We start from the raw sequence: 7605 nt of genomic DNA on the forward strand, positions 1-7605 counted from the left end.
AGCAGTAGCCGTCATTTTTCTCCTTCTTAGTAGCTGGTGCAGTGCTGTGTTTTTGACTTTAGCCTCGGAACGACGCTGATAACACCGATGTTTTTAGTTGTTGCTAAGTAATGTTTAGTCTGACCAAGGACTTTCTGAGTCTCATGCTCTGCCAGGGAGGAGGGGAAGCCAGGAGGAAGCAGAGACAGGACAGCTGACCCAGGGGAACAGAACAGGGGTGAGCAAGTGGCCCCGTGGTCCTTAGCTGCCGGCTGGGTTGAAACCATGACACATCTCCAGTGCAGACTTCCCTCCTGCCTCTCAAGGGGCTCCATGATGTTGGCTCCACGACACAGGCTCAAAATGCCAAAATTAATATTTATGGGGTAGAAGAAGGTGAATCCCATTGGTTGCAGATGCTGTCCCTACGTTAATATTTTTTTTCCTCCCCATAAAATCTAGTCTTTAGGTGCTGTTGCAGAATGACTCTAAGAGCAGGACCATAGAGTTCTGGAGGACTGTGCAAGCAAGGCAGGGGGTGGCCCCCACAGGTGGCCGGAGATCGGACCTGGGAGGAGAATGTGGAGGAAGCTGTGGGGGGGCTAACCAATACTGTTGTGCCAAGAAGGAGTGGCTGAATACCACTCCTATATATATGTGAACTGCGTCACAAATAAAGCAGAAGCTGCTTATCACCCATATTGGGTTAGCGTGTCTGCTTTTCCTCGCCGCTTACAAATGGCGCCCGAACAGGGACGCAGACTACAGGGCCCTGGTCGCTGGGGACCCAGATTACAGGGCTCCGACTAGCGGGGACCCGGAATACAGGGCCCCGACTAGCAGGGACCCGGGATACAGGGCCCCGGTCGACGGGGACCCGGATACAGGGCCCCGGTCGACGGGGACCCAGATACAGGGCCCCGACTAGCGGGGACCCGGGATACAGGGCCCCGACTAGCGGGGACCCAGATACAGGGCCCCGGTCGACGGGGACCCGGATACAGGGCCCCGACTAGCGGGGACCCGGATACAGGGCCCCGGTTTAACGGGGACCCGGATACACGGCCCCGCTCGACGGGGACCCGGAACGGCGAGTGAGCGGCGCCGGCGGCAGTGGCCGGGAAGCGCGGGCAATGCTGCTGCGGTGGCGTGACGGACCCGGGTGCTCGGACTAACCGAAAGGAATCCGCCGCTGGGGCGAACCAGACACTGCTGCGTCGGGAGGCCGATCCGGAGACCGAGGTTACAGGACGACCCAGAAGAAGATGATCCGGAAAAGGCTGGCCATGAAAATGGACCGAGAGGTAGCCCTGGACTTATTACAGTGCTTTTTATAAGAGCGGGGAACTGAGCCCTGAACTTTTTACAGTGCTTTTTATAAAGCGGGGAATTGAGCCTGAGACTCTAAAGCAGCTAGCAGGTCTAGCGGCTAGGGAAGGCTAAGGGATTTTTTTTGCAGATCCTAATACAATATTTGAGGAGAGTGAGTGGCGAAAGTTTGGTGATGAACTATTTGACTCAGTGCTTAATGATTATAAAAAGGCAAAGAAACTCGGTAAACCACGGAGGGAAGTAATGAACTGTATAAAAAGATACAAGGCAGAAAAGAAAACTGCCGCGGTAGCAACGGAGAAACTAGGAACAGACGTCCCCGGTCGGTTGAAACCGGGGGAAGATTACAACTCGTTCCCCCCCCCCAACTCGCGGGAGCACAGGGTTTCCCCCCACCCCCCACCCCCACCCCCTTCCTTTTCTCCCCTTCCATCAGAAGGTGCCGCGGAGGAGGTGCAACCCCCTGCTCCCCCACCACCCCAGTTCCGAAAGTAGGGACTTTGAAAAGGACAGAGAAAGTATATTAGAAGGTATACGTATGATAAATGCCGAGGAATCCGAAAGAAAGAGGGCGGTGCCTCGGCGCCGGATCGATTGCGGCGCCACTTTGAAGCACGCAGTAGAAAATAGGGATCATGCGCGAGCGGGAGATTTAAAGGAACCGCGAGCCTCTCCAACCCACTATGCCCTAGAGTGAAAAAATTTTTAACTCAGTCACGGAGGAGCCAGGTCTGCAGATGGCTACATACCGAACGAGATACATCTGATAAGAAAGACACAGCTGCGAGCAACGGAGACCCCGAGTTCGGCGCAGGATCAGCCCCCGAATCCCCTGAATCCGAGCCAGATTTATATCCTCTGCTTCCAGACCCTGACTCTTCGTCTCCCGGGTGGGTCTGCTCAGACTTACTGGCCCTGGAGACGCTCAGTTGTAACAATGGATAATCAAAGAGGTGAACATTACCGGGGAATTTTCTGCAATGGGCATCTTTGCATATCCTGTGTTTACTACACAGCAGGGGGCTAAAGAGTGGGAAGCTCTTGATCTCAAAATAGTTAAGGAGGCCTGACAAACAGTGACCACGTATGCGTTACAATCCTCTTATACTCAAGCTGTGTATGTTATGATTTTTTCTTGCAACTGACAGGGGGAGCCCATACAGTTTCTCTGTGATACTCATGTACTAGAAGTTGGTAAATATAAGTATGTCCAGGTTTCTATCAACCCTTGGAGACCTCTGTAGATACTGCTGGCCACTTCTTCCAGCACAGGCTGGCCACCTGTGTCGGAATGAGTGTGCATTTTGGTCAGTATAAAAGCCCAAGCCTCATACGATGTGGGGGAGGCAGAGCCTCTGCGGGGACGCCCGCTAAGGTTGAGCCTGCCACCTCGCACTGCAGTGATGCTTCTCGGAGCTGGTTTGCTGTTAGTCTCCACAGGGTCCTTGTGCCACGTTCTGTACGTGGGACTGTAGTGGGAGTAATGATGGCTTTTGCAGGGACTTAAAAAGAGGGGGGGAGGGAGAGAGAGTAATGATGCTGCACTTAACCTGTTTAACCCGTCTACTTCTCAAGAACTGAAGAACTGATAACCTGGGGGAGGGGGTATATTGGTGTCCTCCTGCCTACAGGTCCATGGTGACTGCCTGCAAAGTTTGTCAAGCCTTGCCATGAGCTGGACAGACGAATGGATAAACCTGATGCCTCAGCTACAGGAGCTGACCGTGATTACCCCAAGCAGAATGAGATAGAGGAAGAGAAAGAACAAATAACTGCAAAACATCACTTGGGGGCAACTGAAAAGTAACATCCTGAATATGTGTGCTTGTAAAATAGCTATTATTAGAGGTTGTGATTTTGTGTATAAAACCACCTGTATTTACTAGCTAGTTGCTAATAAGAAACTGCACCTTGTACTGTATAGATTTGTCACTTGTAAAAGAGATGTTAGAGTATGGAAATTTGCAGTAGCTGCTAGAAAATGCTAAGGCAAAAGCTAGAAAAATTTTAATACAATGGTAGTGTTATAAAGCAGGTGATGGAACAAATTTAAGAGGGGGGGAGAATTCCACTGGTAAGAAATTTCTTTGGCTAGTCCCTCACTGCCATCAGCATCTTCAACATGCTGCTGCACCCTGTAACAGTTACTCTGCTAATGTAAATGTGTGTGTGCCTTGCTGTAGTAGCAACTTGTTACTGGATGAAGCAGGTGAAACTGTGCATTGACAACAAGGTGCAAGGACTGAGGCTGACCAAATGCCTGCTACCACAATCAAGGGCAAGACTGGGTTGGCTTCTGTGTTTGCCACCAAGAAGAACCTTTAGCTCCGCTGTTGGCTGCAACCCAGCAGGCGTGGAGCGGTGGGGACACATGCCATGCCAGACCTTGATGTGAAGGATCAGAGAGCTATACAGCCTGTTATCAGAGAGCCATACAGCAGAAAAAAGGGGCAGGCCCAGGCAGCCTCTAGTTGGCGTATGTTGGAAATATAATCTAGCCCGGATCCCCTGCTCAAGTAGAGCCACCCAAACCATATATAAAACATAAAGGGGGAAGATGTGGAGACGGTGTTCTCACAGGAGAATGCATAAGTGGTACATAAACTTTGAATAGTCCTGAAAGATACAGCAAGGCCATGGGAGGCCCGAAGAAGCTTAAGCAAGCAAGATAAGAGGCTGGAATTCACCAAGTTAATGAGAACTGTGGACTGTTGGCAAGCTTTCAAGGTTGAGTTCTCACAGCTGTGTTTAAGCAATTATATGTTAGTCACTAAGGGTCTTCAAAACATGTATCCAATCATAATATGCCAAATCACTGTAAGTGCTTCAGCTCAACTAAGCAGACTGGGTTGCTGAGTTGCTAAGCAGACAATTCTACATCGAAGGCAATTCCCGATTTGTTTTAATGTTGACTCTGTAAGACATGCAACACTGCAGAACCTTTTGTTGTTGGAACAGGGACATGGATGTGAAGAGTCTGATGGAATGTCTTGTATGAGTCTCTCTGATTATGTTAATTCGATGCACGCACAGCTGAGAACCCTGGCTCAGCTTACCCAGCAATAGTAAATGAGCAATATCCTAAGAATAACTAGATGGTTGTCTTCACGGGGCATTACAGGTTGAGTCAGACACTGCTGTTTAAAAGTATTGCACTTATGTATCATGATTAGGTTAATCATCGTAGCTATTAGACTTGTTTATAGTTGTGTGATAAAACAGGTGAACAGAATAACCCATAATGCCTTGCTTGCACAAAGAAAAAGGGGGGAATTGTTGCAGAATGACTCTAAGAGCAGGACCATAGAGTTCTGGAGGACTGTGCAAGCAAGGCAGGGGGTGGCCCCCACAGGTGGTCGGAGACCGGACCTGGGAGGACAATGTGGAGGAAGCTGTGGGGGGGCTAACCAATACTGTTGCGCCAAGAAGGAGTGGCTGAATACCACTCCTATATATGTGTGAACTGCGTCACAAATAAGGTAGAAGTTGCTTATCACCCATATTGGGTTGGCCTGTCTGATTCTCCTCGCCGCTTACAAGGTGCCACCAGTTCATTTCCCCAGTTAATTCTTGAATCCTCATGAAAAATAACGTAGTAAAGCTGGGATAACCCCAGGAGTGGAGGAGCAGGCTTGCCTGTGCTACACGTTCCCTGCATTGAGGGTCTGTTCTGCTGCAGGTCTGATGCTGCCAGACACAGGCAGGGGTAGGCAGGATCAAATGCAATCATTAGGCATGTTTCATAGGATTGACCAGGAAGAGTCATTCCTGCGTGAGAGGCCAGGCCGGGACCTTGTTGAGAGCCACAGAGTGGCTGGCACATGCCCTTTGTACCTGGGGGGACGTTACTGGGGTCCATTTGGGGGCGTTTCTCTCTCCAACCACAGCCAACACCAACCAATGCCACTCATCTTCACTGCTGGAACCCCACCAAGGTCGAGCTGGTCCAGTGCCGAAAAAACATCAGGGCTCAGAGCTGTTTAATGCAGAGGGGAGAAGGAGATGAACCCCAAGCAGTGGCTCTTACACAAGAAGTAATCAACTCTGCAGCGATGCCTTGCACTATTTTCTGTTTTGCTCTGTCCCAGAGCACTTAAATCAATCCAGTTTAGTCTCACTGCTTCTCAGGTTAAAAATCCCCCCTAAGACAAAATCTTCCAGCTTTCAGAGGGGGAAAATCTGGGAAATGACCCCTCCAGGATACATTCACACTGACCTAAATGAGGTTAAAGCCGCCTGCTGAAGCAAGAAAGTGCAGGCATATCACGCAGTGCACTGATTGATTACTATTAAGACCACACAGACATGGATATTTTCCTTCCCGCTTCTCCCAGATCACTTTGCCAGGATCCCAGTGGCACCCAACAGCCAGACCACGCACATAAAACCGACAAATGAGACTCTTCATCAGTATGGTGTGCTGGGTTCAGCAGTAGCAGTCATTTTCATCCTTCTTACTAGCTGGTGCAGTGCTGTGTTTTTGACTTTAGTCTGAGAATAATGCGGTAACACACCGGTGTTTTTAGCTGTTGCTAAGACACCTCATGCCATCAAGGCAGAGATGTAACATACAGATGGGCTCGTGATCAAGGGGTGAACTTAACAATGGACACTATTGCCAAGGTTATTCATGAGTGTGAAACGTGCTGCAGTTAAGCAAGCCAAGCGGTTAAAGCCTCTTTGGTATGGAGGACGATGGCTGAAGTACAAATATGGGGAGGCCTGGCAGATTGATTGTATCACACTCCCACCAACCCGCCAAGGCAAGCACCATGTGCTTACCGTGGTGGAAGCAACCACCGGATGGCTGGAGACACACGCCGTGCCCCACGCCACTGCCCGGAACACTATCCTGGGCCTTGAGAAACAGATTTTGTGGTGACACAGCACCCCACAGAGAATTGAGTCAGACAATGGGACTCATTTCTGGAATAACCTTATAGACGCTTGGGCCAAAGAGCATGGCATTGAGTGGGTATATCACATCCCCTACCATGCACCAGCCTCTGGGAAATCGAACGGTACGATGTTAAAAACTACACTGAGAGGAATGGGTGGTGGGACTTTCAAGCATTGGGATACACACTTACCAAAGGCCACCTGGTTGGTCAACACCAGAGGATCTGCCAACAGGGCTGGCCCAGCCCAGTCAGAACTTTCACATACTGTAGAAGGGGATAAAGTTCCTGTGGTGCACATGAAGAATTTGCTGGAGAAGACGGTCTGGGTTATTCCTGCTTCAGGTAAAGGCAGACCCACTCGTGGGACTGCTTTTGCTCAGGGACCCGGATATACTTGGTGGGTGATGGGGGAAGATGGGGAATTCCCGTGTGTACCTCAAGGAGATTCAGTCTGGGGGGAAAACAGCCAATGAACTCAATTATATGCTGTTGCCTGGTATATAACACTTTTATAGCCCATCAGCTGGATGCCCATCCCCACCACTCTGGGCTTTGAAAAGAAGAAATGTGCTGTCATGATCATCAGTGGAGAATAAAGTCATGGGAAAAGCCAGCAGCAGCAGCAGAACTCTCCTCACGTCACCATCAACTGACCCTGACTTCCCTCCGACCATCATCCCAACAAGGAATGAACTTTGACAAAACCAGGTGAGCTCAGGGGAAGCAGGGGGAGGAAGAAGGGAGAGGAAAGAGCGAGCGGCTGTGTGGTTCTGGGTTACAGGCTCAGCTTAAACCACGAAATACGGTTATTACAGTGAAGGATGATGGAACGGGCTAACACTCAAACCGGGATGGAGGAATGCCCTAAACCGAACCTAAGTAATTTCCTTAAAAATCATAAAGAAACAAACTGGGGAAGTTGAAGGGGGAGAGTGCAAGGCGGGGGGGAGGGGGGGGGGGGGGGGGGAACCCCAAAGGTATGAAAATAGCTTGGGTGCTAAAGGGGATCCTGCTGAGCCACAAGACCCACCCATTCCTTCCTCTGAACATACTTTCTTGGTGTTTTACCGGCTACTGCGAGGTAACAGCTGTCTGGGGAAGCAATATTCACCCTTCATGTGGGAAAAATGGAACTCTATCAATAATCAAGGTAACTGCAGCCTGCAAAATGCACAGGGAAGAGGCAAGGCCAGTCATGCTGTGCTTGAAGCTTCCCTGAAGCTGTTTGTTCAGGTCAGCTCTTCCATCCGCTTTGTCTTTCCCTCAAACCCAGGTTTCAAGCCCCTTCCCCAGTTACCCCCAAAACCACCCCACGCCACCGTCTCCCACTCAAACCTTCCCCTTCCACTGTTCCACAGGTTCCCAAAACCTTTATTTCACACACAGCCCTTTC

This window comes from Pezoporus flaviventris, unplaced genomic scaffold (genome assembly GCF_033815535.1).
Source record: "Pezoporus flaviventris isolate CSIRO_AGI_PZ_B2104156 unplaced genomic scaffold, CSIRO_AGI_Pfla_v1 ptg000002l, whole genome shotgun sequence".
Lineage (NCBI taxonomy): Eukaryota > Metazoa > Chordata > Aves > Psittaciformes > Psittacidae > Pezoporus > Pezoporus flaviventris.